General features: G+C 31.9%; 1 pseudogene; it reads left to right on the plus strand.

Moving 5' to 3' along the window:
• Positions 1-7177: 7177 nt before the first annotated feature.
• LOC124885896 lies at positions 7178-7996 on the plus strand (annotated as a pseudogene).
• Positions 7997-9645: the final 1649 nt, after the last annotated feature.

A 9645-nucleotide genomic window follows, 5' to 3' on the forward strand; every position in this document is an offset into this window, starting at 1 on the left:
GCTAAGTCTTGCCTCTAAGGCAAGACTTAGCTCAAGGACTTTCAAACTACAAATTATGCCCTACGGGCAAGAGTTGACACTACCACTTTATGTTTTCATTTATGAGATGTTCTACAACTCTTGCCTTAGAGGCAAGACTTAATTAGCTCAAAGACTTTCAAACTACAAATTATGCCCCATGGGCAAAATTTGACTCTACCATGTTATGTTTTCATTTAGGAGATGTTCTACAACTATTGCCTTAGAGGCGAGACTTAGCTCAAGGACTTTCAAACTACAAATTATGCCCCACGGGCAAGAGTTGACACTATCACGTTATGTTTTTATTTATGAGATATTCTACAACTCGTGCCTTAGAGTCAAGACTTAATTAGCTCAAAGACATTCAAACTACAAACTATGTCTCATGGGCAAAAGTTGACTCTAGCTACCATGTTATGTTTTCATTTATGAGATGTTCTACAACTATTGTCTTAGAGGCAAGACTTAGCTCAAGGACTTTCAAACTAAAAATTATGCCCCACGGACAAGAGTTGACGCTACCACGTTATGTTTTCATTTATGAGATGTTCTACAACTCTTGCCTTAGAGGCAAGACTTAATTAGCCCAAAGACTTTCAAACTACAAATTATGCCTCATGGGCAAAAGGTGACTCTACCATGTTATATTTTCATTTATGAGATATTCTACAACTATTACGTTAGAGGATAGACTTAGCTCAAGGACTTTCAAACTACAAATTATGCCTCACATGCAAAAGTTGACACTACTACGTTATGTTTTTCATTTATGAGATGTTCCACAACTCTTGCCTTAGAGGCAAGACTTAACTCAAAAACTTTCAAACTACAAATTATGCCCCACGGGCAAGGGTTGACACTACCACGTTATGTCTTTATTTATGGGATGTTCTACAACTCTTGCCTTAGAGGTAAGATTTAGCTCAAGGACTTTTAAATAATAAATTATGCCCCACGGGCAAGAGTTGACACTACTACATTATGCTTTTATTTATGAGATCTTTTTCAACTCTCTCCGTAGAGAGATGACTTATCTCAAGAATTTTCAAAGAACTTCGTAACAACAATTCATGCCCTTAAATTTGCTTTGATAGCAAAAAAAGAGTATAACTTTGCGGATTAACCAATTTTTTATTTATTAGCAAAATATAATAGAAGTTGAGACAAAAGAAAAAAGAGATCAACAAAATAGAGAAATAAGAAAAAGATTGAGAAAAAAAAGGAAAGAAAAAAAAATAAAGATCAATAAAAAAGCAAAGAATTTAAAAAATTTATAAAAAATAAAAATGAGAGGAAAAATAAAAATAAAGTTAGAGAAAAATGCGGGAAAAAAAAGAACTGAAAAAAGAAAAAAGAGATCAAACAAAATAGAGAAATAAAAAAAGAGTGAGAAAAAAAAGGCAAGGAAAAATAAAGATTAAGAAAAAAATGAAGAATTAAAAAAATGAGAAAATAAAAAAATGTGAGAAAAAAATAAAAAAAAAAGTTTGAGAAAATAATGAGGGGAAAAAAGAGAACTGATAAAAACTAAAAATAAAAGAAAAATATAGGTTAAAGATAATAAATTAAAAAAGAAAAAAAAAGAAATAGATAATGCTTGAGAAAAAAAAAGAGAAAAAAATAAAGGTTGAGACAAATGAATTAAAACATGAAAATAAAATTAAAGAAAAAAAATAAAAAGTGAAAATAATAAAAAATAGAATAATAAAATTAAAAAAAGTGAAAATAATAAAAAATAGAATAATAGAATTAAAGGGAAAATATAAAAAGAGAAAGTAATAAAAAATAAAATTTGAGAGACAAATAAGTATAGAAAGTTAAAAAAAAATATTTGAGGTGTAGAGAGACAAAATGGTACTTAGACTATACTTAAAAAATAAGGAAGGTTATTCTTTAAATACATTTCTTATTAAGGTCAGATATCTAAAGCCACGCATAATTGGGTGTCCAAAATGATACTAAATTAATTGATATTTTCATTATTCTAATGATTATTTTCAAACTAAAATTGGACTGACAAGTAATTAGGTCTTCCATCTTTGTTTCATTATTATAAAGGAAAAAAAAAACATAAAACATATATGATATAAATTTCAACGAAAAATGATTTCTTTTACTACCTTCCTATTTTTTTAATTTTAGTTTGGCAACTAACATATTGTATTAATCACGAAAGAGTTAATTGCAAAGCCTAAGATGTAAAAAGTGAAAATAATGAAAAATAAAATTTGAGAGATTAATGAGTATGGAAAGTCTAAAAATATATTGAGGTGTAGAGAGATAAAATGGTACTTTTAGTATATTAAAAAGTAAGGAAGGATATTCTTCAAAGACATTCTTATTTGGGGTCAAATATCTAAAGTCACCCATATTTGAGTCTATGGCATGCAATTTCCTAGTCTACGCTGAGATAATATCACTAGGCCCTTGAGGTAATGGCCTCGATGGTTTGGTGTTTTAAAGCCGTGAGGGCTCTGGGCCCAGAGCGGTGCCAAGGGCCTCAACCTTGGTTGTGACACTTAGAGTGACCGATAATGTTGTTGTCATGTGATCAGGAGATCACGGTTTCAAGCCATGGAAACAACTTGTAGTATAAATGCACGTTGAGGATGCGTACAATAGATCTTTGCGGTCCGATCCTTTCCTTGAAGCTTTAGTGCACCCCTTATCACCCCCTTTTTAATCGGATGGAGGTTAACTTCTCACCCTCTCACTTGACAGATAGTCAAGGCCAGCTTGCTAGTCGAAAGAGCAGCATCTATTTAGGTGGTTTGACATGCACTTCAAGCTTGTACGAGGCAACTCTGCTTGCATCGTCATTACATTCATGTTCAATCTTTCAATTCTGCTGATTCAATGCTATGCCACCCTATGTATGATGATATTCGCTAAGAAGTTGGTTCTATGGTAATATTTGTTGCCTTTCAACTAGGGCTGAGCATTCGGTTTGTTCGGTTTTATAATTTAATATCGATTTGATTTTTTTATTTTTGGATTGACAAAAATGACAATCATAACCAAACCGAAATAAATTTGGTGCAGTTCGGTTTCTACAAATTCGGTTTCGTTATTTCAGATTTTTATTTCGATTTTGAAGATTAAAATAGTGAACCTCTCTTTGTTATGACTAGACATCTAAAATTAATGATTTTTAAGAAAAAAAAATAATTCAAACCTATTTTTCATTCCCACATATAAATAACTCAACATGGATGAAACTAAATAATATAACCATAAGTTTAACATAATATATAACTTCATTATGCATAAGTTTGCATAAACAGTCGGAACTCGAAAGAGTGGTCGCGGTCGGAAAGACCACAATCGGCACTGCAGGCTGCAACCCACAATGGTCGTCTGGTCGCCGGTTCTAGTATTATTGTACAGACGACGATCTCGTCGATGGTCTATGGTTCGATCGATTGTTCGATTATTGGACTGATGTATACTGTTAGTTGTATGTGGCAGTGCTATTACTTATTAGTCATTAGGACTGCTATTATATATTTATATTATATATATATATATAATAATATATATTATTAATTATTTATAGAATTTTGGTTAATCGGTTTATTCAAATTATTTTTTTGAAAAATCGAAAACCAAATCATTTAATCGAATTTTAATAATGAAAAACCAAAATCGATCCGAAAAATCGAAAACCAAACCAAAATTAAAATTTCAGTTGCCCAGCCCTACTTTCAACTATAGAAAACTACGAGATATTAAATGTATTATTCTGGACGGAGTGAGTAATTTAATACATCTTTATTAAAATTTTTGTTGACACCGAAAGCGAAAAAGAAATAATAAAGCAAGTCCCATATCACAGACATTATGGTCAATTTTGAAAACGATAAAAATAATGTTTCATAAGGACAAACTTCTTGATCTTTAATTCGTTTGTAGGTTTGAATAGTTCAGATTATACGCCACAGGCACCTGAAATAAGTTAAAATTATTGAATTTGATGGAAAAGTTTGAGAGACTCGTTTTCGGTTTGTCAGTTCCTTTACTTTATAAGGTTCCATTTTTTCTAGACCCCTAAATTCCCTTGACTGTTGGACCAAATATATGTGAGATTAAGTTGGTTGAGTTGGTGAAAGTGCATAAAACATTAGTGTAAAGCGAGTGAATTCGATAATTTTTATTAGAAAAGGAAGAAAACAAAAAATACTTTTCCACCCTCACCCCAGTGTCATCTTCTTCATCTCCCTTCGAAAGATATGACATTAATTTATTTAGTGAGTACGGAACCATTCTATTGACCAATCTAAAAAAGGCACCAAACTACGTCATATACTTAAAAATGTATCAATCTATGCTTAACTCACAAAAATTGTGAGTTATGCACAAATATCTTTAACGGAAGGCAGTTCACGGTGTTAATTTTTTAAAAAAGTACATAAGTCACAATTTTTGTGAGTTATTCATTCTTATTTTAATATAACTCACAAAAATTGTGAGTTATGCATTTTATTTTCAACATAACTCACAAAAATTGTGAGTTATGCATTCTTATTTTAACATAACTCACAATTTTTGTGAGTTATTCATTCTTATTTTAACATAACTCACAAAAATTGTGATTTATGCATTTTATTTTAACATAATTCACAAAAATTGTGAGTTATGCATTCTCATTTTTAACATAACTCACTATTTTTGTGAGTTATGCATTTTATTATAACATAACTCACAAAAATTGTGAGTTATGCATTTTATTTTAACATAACTCAGATAAATTGTGAGTTATCCATTCATTTGTGAGTTATTTAAATAATGAAAAACTTTTTCGAAATTCTATTTAACATATAATTGATAAAAGTATATAACTCACCTTTTTTTTTTGAGTTATGCATCTGTTTTATCATAACTCACAAAAAAAGTGAGTTATATACTTTTTAAATTCTCCTATTTAAACACCCTTATACATTCATTCTTTGATTATGGTTTTCAAATTCTTCTTCTTCTTCTTCAACTTCAATTCTTCTTTTTTTTTCAATCATCTTCAAACTCAATTTATCTTTTCAAAACTTTATTAAATTTTAGAGAATGAATTTTGAACGTGTTAAAGTTCCACTTTTTTGGGATGGCGAAATTATTCATGAGGGAAATACAGTATATTATAGTATGTCCCCCAAGTCCAACGCGAAGTATTCAATTTCAATTGGTTATAGAGAATTTGTAGAATCAATTTTTAGAAGAATGAAAATAAAAAATAATGATTTTGATTTATTTATAGTCGGACAGTATCCAAATTCCTTCTCATCTCAAGGAATAGTAAATTCTGGAGAATGGATTATTAGTGATGATGAGTCGTTGACTGAATTTCTGAGGGCTCCTTGTGACTATGCTAGTCAAATAAAACTGAACATTCTTCAAGTTTATGTTAAGAATGAGCGTAAAAATCATCTTGTGCAGTCTCCGATACAGAAAAATGTGCATACGTAATTTGATGATTCAACAAGTGATGTTAATGCTCATTTAACTCAGTATAATATTTTTTTTGGCATGAATGCTCCCCAATACATCATGCCGAGTAACATGCCAACACAATTCTCAATACCTGATTTGAATGAAACTTTGAATGAAAGTGATCGGTAATTTTTCTTAATTTGTGTTATTATTAATATTTTATATTTTTAATGATTTTTTTTTTATTTTTTTATGTCATATGTTATATTTTATTTAGGGGCTTAACTCTGCGTGACACGAATAATGTTGATTTATTTGAAAATGACTATAATTATGGTCAATCATCTCAACTTGGATGGATGCACAACGCTGGAACATCTACAAATGTTCATTTATCACTAAGCTTGGATACTGTCAATTATTATTGGTAGGTCTAAAATATCATCGCTAATAAGTTATGTTTGTTAATTTCATGTTATTATTATTTATGTTGCTAATTTCATATAATTATTATTCATTCTTTTTGATTGTACTAAAATTATGTTAAAAATAAGAATGCATAACTCACAAAAATTGTGAGTTATGTTGAAAATAAAATGCATAACTCACAATTTTTGTGAGTTATGTTAAAATAAGAATGAATAACTCACAAAAATTGTGAGTTATGTTAAAATAAAAATGAATAACTCACATTTTTTGTGAGTTATGTTGAAAATAAAATGTATAACTCACAATTTTTACGAGTTATATTAAAATAAGAATGAATAACTTAAAAATTGTGAGTTATGCACTTTTTAAAAAAATTAACACCGTGAGTTGCCTTCCGTTAAAGATATTTGTGCATAACTCACAATTTTTGTGAATTAAGCATAGATTGGTACATTTTTAAATATATGGCATAATTTGATGCTGTTTTTAATTTGATGGCATAAAATGGTTCCGGACTCTTATTTAGTGGATCTGATGTGTCCTTTATGTCAAGGCAAGTGAGCAATATAGATGTCAAGAGTGTAAAATGTTTATTTTGAACAAATTCAAAAGTCTAGATAAAACTCCGCAGAGTATCACAAATTGGAATGACAAATCGATATAAGTACATGAATCTTATTTATAAATTTTAATTCCGCTTCAAATGAATCCGGTATCGCAAGGGTGGATCCAGCCCTCCGAACAACATGATTAAATAAAGAAGAAAAAGACAGGGGGCGTTTGGTGTGAGGTATGAGGGATAAGTAATCCCGGAATAAAATGATCCTTTATTTTATTCCATGTTTGGTTGAAGGAATTAGTCAATTTCGGAACACTTATCACTCCATTTACACCATAGTGATGGGATAACTTATTTTATATGCATGGTGGGATAAATTATACCGGATAATCCCAAAATTAATTATGTCGGGATAACTATTTTCCAACCAAACGACCATGTGTAAGGTACAATAGTATATTAAAGTAGTATGATAATATCAATGTAATGTGTGTCCCCAAACCCATACTTCATAAACAAACCAACACGTTACATTTCAAACATCACTTTCAATCCTGCCAATTCACAGCTATTTGCCTTCATATAATTTAATGTCCCCTTCTTCGATCCTTCCTCCACCCATTTCGAAACTCTACTATATATATACATATATCCATCCATCCTCCTTTGTATCACAATCTCAACACACATTCGCAGAACAACTATCCCATTTCATCTTCAAATTAAAGTACAAGTACATATTCTATAATGTTGATGCACCTCTCTAGTGACCAGCGAGCTCAGATACAAGATGGAGGGCGCATACTCGCCTTGTCCCTTGACAAAATCTCAAGTTCAGGATTTCACTTCAAGAATGAATATTTATTCGGAAGGTTCGACATGCAGCTCAAACTAGTACCTGGAAATTTTGTTGGCACTGTCACCACTTTTTACTTAAGTAACACACTTTTTTCTCTTTCTAACTAGTACTCAAGTAAATAACCGAGGAGACAGATTGAAAGGTAACACTGCATAAAATAGATCCCTATGGTCCGACCTTTTTCCAAACCCCACGCATAGTGAAGCTTGAGTACACCTGGCTGTCCTTTCAACTAGTACTGCATAGTTAATAAAACATGTCCAATTGATAAAGTATTTCTTTCTGCTATTTACAGTTGTCTTCTCAAGGAGCAGAACACGATGAAATTGACTTTGAGTTTCTTGGAAATTCATTAGGACAACCTTACACGGTTCACATAAATGTTTACTCTTAGGGTAAAGGCAACAAAGAACAACAGTTTCATCTATGGTTTGATCCCACCTCGTCGTTCCACACCTACTCTATTGTCTGGAACTTGCAACGCATCATGTACGTTACTGATTAAACAATTACTAGCTAGTACTACTAATTAGTATTATGTAGTGTTCATGTTTGATATTTTGGAGATTTTGTGCAGATTTTTGGTGGATAATATCCCAATAAGAGTGTACAACAACCACGAAGCACTTGGCATTGCTTCCAAAGAATCAAGCAATGAGAGTGTTAGAGTACGAGCCCTACTAATTGTCCATCTGTGGAACAAGTAAGTAAACGTGGTTCACAGAAGTAAATACTGAACACAGTGTTTTTACGTGGAAAATACCCGGCTCAATAAAGGTGTAAAAAAACCACGACCTGTACCTCTACAGGATTTAACCCAACTTTACTATAATACTTGAGCCTCAACAATCAACAGAATTACAAGACTTCTTGTAAACTAGGAATTAAAACTTCTAACTCCTATTACTACAAAAACACAAATCTTCCCAAGATAAGTGTTCCCAAGTCTTCGAGTTCCCAAACTTGAAGACACAATTCCTAACTCAGTTTATAGATGATTGAGACTAAAACAATGACTTATTACAACTCAAAGAACCTACTCACTACACAAATTCTACAACTTGCCAATTAAGAGATCAGTTTCTTTATTCAAGTATGAGAACTAATTGTTGATATGCTTTTTAGTGCTTGAGTGAGTGCTTTTGAATTCATTTCTTGTATTTAAGCACCCACCTCATGGAGTCCTTCAATTGATATTAACTTCTATATTTAATAGGACTCGAGATAGTTTCCTGCTACTCTTTGCCGCCCCTCTCTTCTTCTTTCAATAGGATTCCTCTTTTCTCTTTCTTCAAGACTTCTTGTTCAACTCAACTTCTGCACTTCTTTTTTTTCCACTCAACTTCTGCAAGTCTTCTTTTTCAACTCAACCTCTAATGTGATAAATGTTATCAACTTCTGTTTGTAAGCCAGGTCATCATATAAATAACTTATCTGTAGGTGACCTTGGTTCAGTTGGATAGAACAGCATTTACCATATGTTTCATTCTCATATCTACCATCAAAACTCCACATGCTCTAACAATTTCCCCTTTTTTGATGATGACAAACATAGCAGTATAATACCAAAAACCTGATATACTCACCAAGAAGTTAAATAAAGGAAACAAAATGAAACACAGATTAGTCAGTTGAGTTATAAGCACTGTATAATTTGTTCTTCCCCCTTTTGACATCATCAAAAAATTGGACCAATAAGTGAAACAAGTCTTATAATTCATGACCACTAGGGCTATCACTAAAACATGAAGACATAGAGCAAAAAAAAAAGCAATGTATCAATAACACGGAAGTGAGCCACATAAAACAAAAAGAGACCATGTCATTGATAGAACGGAATACAATGATCACAGCCCATGATAAATAATAAGAGAGAACCAGCTTAACCAAAAAGTAGGAGTGAAAGATGCCTAAAGACACTAAGAGGGTTTAAGTGGATGAAGAAGAAGGAATAAGAGAGGTCAGCTTCTTAATAATATCTGCATTTTCAGCTCTTTTCTTTTCCAAAAGGGTTGTGAGGGAGGAAATTTGAGCTTGAAGGACCTATTTCTCCTCCTCATGAGTAGCCTGAGCAACTTCCAATGCAGCTTGTGCCACATCCACCTCACTTTGCTTGGCAACAAGAGCATTTCTCAACCTTTGCATAGGAATATCAGCACTCCTCATAGCAGCAGGCAACATAGCATGGTTCACAGACCCAATGACATCCTTTGTGGTCTGCAATGACCATACTTTGACAGGAATATGAAAGTCCTCAAAAATAGGGGCAAGCCAGAACTCATATGGTAAAGCATGGCCATTTTCATCTTAAATTAAAACCCTTTGCATGTTTTTAATGATTAGTGTAGGAAGATTT

Source organism: Capsicum annuum, chromosome 7, assembly GCF_002878395.1.
Source record: "Capsicum annuum cultivar UCD-10X-F1 chromosome 7, UCD10Xv1.1, whole genome shotgun sequence".
Lineage (NCBI taxonomy): Eukaryota > Viridiplantae > Streptophyta > Magnoliopsida > Solanales > Solanaceae > Capsicum > Capsicum annuum.